We start from the raw sequence: 9,177 nt of genomic DNA on the forward strand, positions 1-9,177 counted from the left end.
TGCGGGGGAATTGCTGACCCCGCTCCGTCTTTCCATGCCTTGGTTTGTTACCTTCTCTTAATGCTTATTTCCTTAGGTTTTAGATAATTATCCCACCCACACCAATCAAAAAACAGTTTAGGGAGACAGAATAATACGTAGCTGGAGCAGCCAATCGCAGAAAGGATTTGGGGGCCTGTTGGGTCTAAACGAGCAGCCAATCAGTGTCAGGAAAGTTCCTGCGCTGTGAATAGACGCTACCCGCTGCGTTTCGCGAGCCGGGGCTGACTGGCACTGAGCGCATCGCCTGCAGAGAGAGGCGCTCCGCCAAGTAGTGCTGGGGGGCTGAGGCATTAGAGAGCATGCGGCGTGAGAGACCCTTCCTGAAGAGGGGCCTGCCCGTTAGAGCGCGCCGCAGCCTGGATGGCTGCGATCTGGGGTTCCAAGTTTCTAAATCTATTGAGCTTTATCCTGCAGAGCGTTCCACGTTTTAATTGCCCTCCTATGCAGGGTCTCCAGAGGCCCCTCCCCGACGCAATTCTCTGTAGGTTTTTATGAAGCAGCCCCAAGGTCGCTGCCGTGGGGGGGTGAGTGGGCGTGAAGGGAATCCGTGGAGCTTCCTGTAGCTGGATATTTACAAATAAAAAGCAGCTGTGATGATGTCGCACTCACCCCACATGACGGAGCTGGGAGTCACCCTATCACGTGCTCCCGGAATGGGTTCCCTACCGTATTTGGTATTTTTATACCATAGATCTGTCATGTGGGAAGCCCCGACTGGGTACTCCCGCCAAACTGCACTCCAGTACTTAACCTCTTCAGTGCTGGACCGAAGCAGTGTTGTAGAGAGAAGGGAAGGGCGCCTGCACCGGAGATGTTTGTTATCGCTTCTCAGCCTCTTGGCTAAGATCAAGTGTAGTGGGGGGGTAACACTGGTCCTCTGGCCTTAGGGCCGGGAAAGCATGGAGCTCGAGGTGCTGATTTGCCCCGGCAGAAATGCTGGAGTCACCGTGTGTGGTACTGAACGCCACTACACACGGTGAGCGCACGTTCTCACTGGCGGCCTACCAGCACTACCTTTTCCCCTCGTACCATCAGGTCCTGGGTTAAGATTTAAGGTTTATTTTTGAACCTGGCTAGGCCAGAAATGGTCTGTCCTTATTTATTTTTCTTTAATTTATATATCACTTTGTTTTTTTCACGAGTGCCAATTCATTTCCCTGTTTTGATCTCACATTTTTTTTTTTTATCTCACGGCGAGGCCCTCACAATGATTTGGCACACGATTTGGTCACTGTTGTTTTTGGACACTGTTTTCGTTTTAGAGGCCAGTAAAGGAGTCTCACCCTTCGGGGGGAGACTCAAGATCCGACCCTCCCATGGGGGGGGGGGGATTTGTCTGGGTTCCCCGTGAGGGAACTCGGTATCGTATTCTGGCTTCTGCTACCTACGGCACAGTTGCAGCACCTCGGACTCCATAAAAAAAAAATAAAAAAAATGTCTGTTAACCCTATACTCGCCGTACCCTGTGGAGTCTGTCACGGCCTGCTAGTGGCATCTTCAAAACATGAAACTTTATTCATAATTCAAATACAATCATCAAAGCAGGGACAGCATGTCAGATGTGCAGGACACTGCGGCCCCAGGGGCAGCAAGCGGCCACTTTCTGGATTCTTAATAATTGACTTTCTGGCTGGCATTTTGGGCATTAGTCTTCACATTAGTAATCATTACTCCTCCGGTGCACCCCCCTCCTAACACTAAAGGGTCAGAGGCTGAGACGGAATAGAAGGAAGTTTTACTTTACTGAGAGGGTGGTAGATAACTGAAACAGCTTCCCAGCAGAAGATGGTAATACAGTGAGGGGATTAAACAAGACCAACGACTCATTAAGGTTTGAGTCTTTACAGCAGGAGAAACGGGCAACCAGACGGGGGCCGATCTGCCGGCGGGTTCTGGGATTATATGTACCACGTTTTGTCTCCTAACAGCTCCGCTGGAAGGCCATGGCCGACTTCTCTATCCGAAGATACAGGAGCGCGGATCGTGCCGCCGTTCGTCTCCTGTTTGCGGAGGGGATGCTGGGCTACGTTCCCTCGACTTGCTTCTACCTCCTGAGGCTCCCTCGGGTGCATGTCTTTCTTGCGCTCTCTTTTATCTCGCTGCTCGCGATCTCCAAGTCCTGCCCGCTCTCTCTGGTAGGTGTGATGGTTGAGTTAGCCGCCGGTTGGTGTCTGATGAAGGCCGAGTTCCAAGCGTATGTGAAGCGATGTCATGGAGCAGACCTTCAGGACATCGAGAAGTCCTACCTCCTGAAGAGGAAGTGCTGCTTCTGGGTTGCGGAGGCCGAAGGGAAGGTTATCGGGATCGTTGGCGTCCAGCCGGCCCCAGACACCGAAGATACGCTGGTTCTCAGGCGCTTGTCGGTGGCGAAGCGAAGTCGCGGCCAGGGGGTGGCCAAAGCTCTCTGCAAGATGGTCATTGACTTTGGCCACCAGCATGAGTGCAAGCAGGTCACCCTGGACACGTCAATCATACAGAGAGCGGCCCACGGGTTATACGAGAGCTTGGGCTTCAAGAAGACGGAAGTCCGGTATGTCCAGACTCTCTACGGCCGATTTGCTAACTTCTCTGTCCATTACTACACTTACACGTTAAAGCAATTATGATGTCATACTGGTAACAATGCTTACAGGACCACAAGATGGTTGACTGCAGATGTCATATGCACATTAAAGAGCGTTGCCTTTAAATCAAGGTCTTGTTGGTCTCGTCTTAGAATCGGGAGGATTATTTAGATAGCGCGCGTTGGAAGAGCCGTCGGCCTCGGAGGAACGGGGATTTGGGTCCCCTGGTAGGAAAGGGCCCAAGAAAGAGCCAACGCTGAGGAGCAGAGCAGGGTTTGTTGGTAAGGCTGTGAGTGACGGTAAGGCTAGTATCGCGCATGTGGTATCTAAGACCCCCCCCCCCCGCACGTAACGCAAACTCCGTGAAATGAGCCCCCCTCCCAGCACCTGAAAACTGCACAGCTCTGAATGTTTATGATTTTCATTATATATTCATATTGTAATTTATAAATATTACCAGACATGAGGACATTCAGAGAATTAACCCCTCTATTACCGGACATGAGGAGATTCAGAGAATGAACCCCTCTATTACCGGACATGAGGACATTCAGAGAATGAACCCTTCTATTACCGGACATGAGGCGATTCAGAGAATGAACCCTTCTATTACCGGACATGAGGCGATTCAGAGAATGAACCCTTCTATTACCGGACATGAGGCGATTCAGAGTATTAACCCCCTATTGGCAGAAATTACACACACAAACCTGGTGCTGGCTGCAGCCTATCAGAAGAGGCTTCTGAACTCTCAGACTAAGGCCTCCTTCACTCAGACTTCTCATTTAATGCACTGTCCTGGATTGAGGCATTCCCCCAGTGTGAATCCGGGACCTGTGCTCACCCTAGCGGGGTAACCTGTAAAGGTAGGTGGTTGTGGGAGGTAAGGGTTAAAATATGTCTGCAGGTTCAAAGTTCCCAGGTAACTAACGGGTTATTAGTGGGGTTGGGTTGGAGTGTGCTCCTGCCTTACCCAAGGTCATGGGGTTGGTGACCTGGTAAGGTGTTGGGTGTGGCAGAGGCAGTGGGGTAATTAATTGGGGGATTTTGTAAAAAAATGTTATATGGCTGCAGGAGCGTGCTGGGTATTTTCAGCCATGCAATGGTTAATGCTGAGGGTACTACTAGGTACTGGGGGGGGTAGGAATTGTGGGTGGACGTAACTAAAATTCAGGGGAAGGGGTTAAAGGAGGATAGGGAAAACATAAATTAACATGTGATTGCTGACTATTGCCAGCAATCAAGGGGTTAAATTGAGTAAATTAAGCAGAGCTCCAGGATCCAACCAACCTTTAGCCGGTCCTTGCAGACTATACTCCTATCACCCATGTAACTAACTGTAACACCCCATAGAGAGGGAAAGCAAAGGGTTAAGAAATAAACTATGCTGGGGAAATGAGGCACCCCCCCCCCCCTCCATTATTTTAGAATGTTCTAAGCAGGAATAGAGATGTAAAATTTCTGGACATTTTGAAGCCATCCTGTCACATGTAAAATTGTGGTTTTTCACACAGTACACAACATCGTGGCAGGATGGAACAGTTATTGACAAGAAATGTTTATTGTGTCAATTCTTTAAGCTGCAACACAAAAACAAACCCTACTCCATTTTGGAGACTATCTATACAAAGCATTCCTTCAGTAACCAACCGGCCAGCGAATCCAACTCCCGGTCATAAACCGAGCAGTCGCAGCAAAGCACGCGTTTGTTTTGCCCGAAGCTTTCTCTAAGCCTTCGGGCCTCCGGTTTAACGGCCTCTCTGCCGGTTGTTAGACTCCTACCGTCTTTAAACATTGCAGTGCAGGTTAGTTGGACTCAGTTGGGCTGCTTTCCATCTATTAACCCTTCCATGCTGGGAATAGATAGCGCTCCAATCTGCAACTGATATAGACATATGTATGTATGTGAATATATATGTATGTGTGTGTATGTCTGTACGTTGTGACGGAACCCTCCATCACTGGGGCCACTGGAGAGGCCTGGGAGCCAGCCTCTCCACGGATCCCATACAGGTGGATGATATGTGACTGGGGTTGCCACCTGTGGTCCTCAGAAATGCTGGGCAGCTGGCTCAGATCCCCACCTCTGGATTGAAGGAGCCCCCGCCACCCTGTCGTCTCCCCAGCGGCTGAGAAGACTCGAGAGAGAAGGTGCAGTTGGCAATTCTCTCCAGTGGCAGTTATATTTTCCGGGAGAGGCAGAGGCCAGGCGGGGGATTACTGTTCTTGGAAGTGCAGATTGTTTGGGGCACCAGTTTTGGGAGGGCATTGATGGGCCAAATTAACTGACTGACTATGGAATCAACCCGTCTAGGGTCTCCTCCTGGGTCAGTCGCGTTCGGGAGGGGGAGAAATGTGACGGAAGCCTCCATCACTGGGGCCCCTGGAGAGGCCTGACTGCCAGCCTCCTCCCTATTGACTACGGGCCCTGGGTTTGTAAAGACTTCTGTGGCTACCCCCAGCAGTATCATCTCATCACTGGCTGAGGGGATTATCTCCGGCAGACAGCCAGGATCTGCCACCAGGGAGTGACTGCCATTGGTTTACTTTAATATTACCCCCACTGTGCATTATTATGTTGTGCCGCCCCCAGTTCCACTACTACAGACATTTACCCCGGCCATCCCCGGAACTGGTTTTGGCCAGTAATAGATAGTGGAGGTTGGGATCCTGTTGTATTGTTAATCCCGTTACTGCCCCTGTTGTCTTTGGGAGGCAGATTAAGGGGCCAGTTTGTACCCCAATATCTTGTTTTTATGTTAATGTGTGTTGTTGTGGATATATCCAGCTCTGTGTGTGAGAAATAAATCAGTCTTCGTTTGGTTTTACCCGACACTGAGTCTCGGCGAGTGACTGGGGAACCGAAGAAAGTGTGGTGTCCCAGGCTAAGGGAGCACAAGACAGCGGAGGTAGTCGGTCGGACTAGCCAGCTCCGTGACATATATATATATATATGTATCTATGTGTGTGTGTATATATATATATATATATATATATATATGTATGTATGTGTGTACATGTTCGTATGTACGTAATCTGCTATCCTGATGCTGCGGTGATAAATTTAATGTAATCAGTGGGTATGGCTGGGAAAATCTCATGCAATGACTGTTATATCTGATGTCAAGGCAGCGGCGGAGCGATCGAGAGTGCCACAACAGCCCGGTGGCAGATCATGGAATGTACTACCCTCTCTTCACACCCAGGTCGGACAGCTGTGCCTGCAGGGAGTGTGGCAGCCCGGGCTTGGGGCTGTGTTCTCTCATGGGTAGAAGCAGTCCTAATACTCAAGGAAAGTGCATAAAATAATGTGTAACAATAAAATACATTTTACAAAACGCTGCTGAGTGATATATGTTTATATTTACATATCTGCTCAATAATACAAGTGCAGACATAACAGTAACTAAAAAAACAGTCCTGGATGTACTCGGCGCTGCCCTCGTATTGCATCATGATTGGAGAACGGTGTGAAACCACGGTGTTCCCGCTTAGTCACCTCATCTCTGTAGAAAAAGTTTCCTGGGTGACATCTCATTCATTCATTCGCACTGCCTGAGAAGAAGGAGCTGAAGATGATGTCCTCCAGGCTCCTGTGTCTGATTCTTCTTCTGTGCAGACTGCAGACCGGTAAGGCTGCGGGGGAAGGGGTTCTTAACACATATATACTGTATGTATGTATATATAAATATTTATATATATGTAAATTGCACTACATCTCCCACCCACGGTCTGTCCTTTTGGAGAAATGGGGTAAAATCCTAGGATTTATTAGAAATATTGCAAAAAAAACCCCTAAAGCCCTTTACCTGGGAACCCCGGTAGCCCCTCCGGTAGCTCAGGGTCAGGGCATATCTCTTATACTCTATTAACAGCCCCCTAAAACTCCCAGCGGGGCAGAATGATCGTGTGTGTGGGGGGGTGTCCAGATGTTCTGTATTCAATGTTCTCGGCAAAGCAGCTTTGCTAACAATGATCAGTTTATAACTGTTACAAGTGGTGACTTTTTACTTAAGTCTCAGGATAAACAGGTGAGAATCGCACACGCATTAACCCCTTCCTCAACTTAGCTCAACTTTCCTACCCTCTGTTCTGATTTATACTAGGGGCGGCTCCTCCATCTCTAACAGCGGCACTCTTTACTCCCTCTAGATCAGGGGTGGGCAATTAATTTTCCCATGGGGCCACATGAGAAATTGGAATGGTTTTAGAGGGCCAGACCTCTACAAACTACAAACTCCGAAGCCTTGTCCATTTTGTTAACTTATGTGCTGTTTAATAAAGTTATTCAAGCCTACGTCATTGGTAGAGGTGCTTGAATAAGTAAGGCCTGAATAACTATTAGCACAGCACAGAAGTGAACAAAATGAACAAGGCTTCGGAGTGCATACCGTATTTTTCGCTCTATAAGACGCACCTGCTGATAAGACGCACCTAGATTTTAGAGGAGAAAAAAAAGGAAAAAATATTTTGAGCTAAAAAATGGGCTAAAATATTTATTACAATAACTGAATAAGCTATGAACACAGTAAGACACACGCAGTAAGACACACACAGACACAGTAAGACACACACAGACACAGTAAGACACACACAGACACAGTGAGACACACACAGACACAGTAAGACACACACAGACACAGTAAGACACACACAGACACAGTGAGACACACACAGACACAGTAAGATACACACAGACACAGTGAGACACACAGACACAGTAAGACACACACAGACACAGTGAGACACACACAGACACAGTGAGACACACACAGACACAGTAAGACACACACAGACACAGTGAGACACACACAGACACAGTAAGACACACACAGACACAGTGAGACACACACAGACACAGTGAGACACACACAGACACAGTAAGACACACACAGACACAGTAAGACACACACAGACACAGTGAGACACACACAGACACAGTAAGACACACACAGACACAGTGAGACACACACAGACACAGTAAGATACACACACACACAGTAAGACACACACACACAAACACAGTAAGACACACACACAGTAAGACCTCCCTCCCTAACCCCCCTTCTCAGTATCTCCCCTCTAACTCCCTAACCCCCCCTTCTCAGTATCTCCCCTCTAACTCCCTAACCCCCCCTTCTCAGGATCTCCCCCCCCGCCCCGGTCACTTACCTTAAACTCCTGTGTTGGAAGCGTGAGGCGTTTGTCTCGGGTGCCGGCGCTTCACTGCTGATCGCCGGCGTCTGACGTCATATGCCGGCGCCCAGCGTAAAGCGCCGGCACCCGAGACAAACGCTTCCAACACAGGAGTTTAAGGTAAGTGACCGGGGCGGGGGGGGGGACACCGGACTCATTGGTGAGTCACCAGGACACTCTTTGCGGGCCGGTCCGAGCTATTCAGCGGGCCGGATGTGGCCCGCGGGCCGTGCTTTGCCCAGGTCTGCTCTAGATTGTAAGATCCTGTGCGCAGGGCCCCCCCTCGCCTCTTGTTTCTGTAAGTCTAGTTATGTTATATATTGCTTGTTATGTCCTGTCTACCCTTTGTACAGCGCTGTGGAATGTGGAATGTGATTACAATAAATAATAAATGTTAGCATGACTGGGTTCTGGCAATGAAAGGGTTATAAATTCACTATCCGTCTGCCTTAGACCGGAAATGGTGATAAAAATAGCAGCCACGCTGGATTATTATGAAATAACTACCGTATTTGCTCGATTATAAGACAAGGTTTTTTCAGAGCAAATGAAGTATATAGAGGTATAAGGGATTTCTGGGGGTTAAAAGGCACATCATGGGGCAGAGTGGCATATAGGGGGTATAAGGCATTTCTGGGGGCGGAGTGGCAAGCCAGTGGGGCAGATGTGCATAACTGGGGGGCAGGTTGGCAAATAAAAAGAAAAAAATATATTTTTCTCAATCATAGCTTTTATTAAATATGACGAAAAAATGTACATGTGAATTAATATTTACTGCTAAAACTTTTTTCCTATAGAGTCGTTATATTCAGGCTTTTTCTTTTTTCTAAATTAATATTGAGATTTTGGGGGGTCGTCTTATAATCGAGCAAATACGGTAATATACCACCTACAAGACGCTTAGTCTGCAGTCACGTGAGGAGGTCACCTCCGACCTTCCTCTCCGGACCGCTGTCATCAGACCGCATGCTTCTTGTCTTCAGGGGTCAGACGCCACGCCGGTGTCCGTGGAAAGGGTTGTGAAGGTCCATAGAACATCATTAACTTGCCCACCCCAGTAAACGTTCCGCCATGCGCGCCGTTGGTGTCGACCTCTGCATGTCCGGGCAAATATCAGCCTTTCTCCCGCTTTGTATAACAACATGAGCCTCTACGTCCTGGTCTACACAAGGAGTAAGAACGTCACAAGCCACCTGATCTCCCCCTCCAATCCATGACAGCCGCTGCATCGCCTCCCAAACACGGAGGTAATCTGTGAATCAACAAATACTCCAAGTCATCATCTTACAAACGTTCGGAAGTAACCATTCACTGACTGATGCAACTACGCCCTTCGCGGATACACCACATTCCTCACGCAGCACGGGCGCTTAAC

Source organism: Sceloporus occidentalis, unplaced genomic scaffold, assembly GCF_023333645.1.
Source record: "Sceloporus occidentalis isolate IW3139 unplaced genomic scaffold, rSceOcc1.0.p SCAF_140, whole genome shotgun sequence".
NCBI lineage: Eukaryota > Metazoa > Chordata > Lepidosauria > Squamata > Phrynosomatidae > Sceloporus > Sceloporus occidentalis.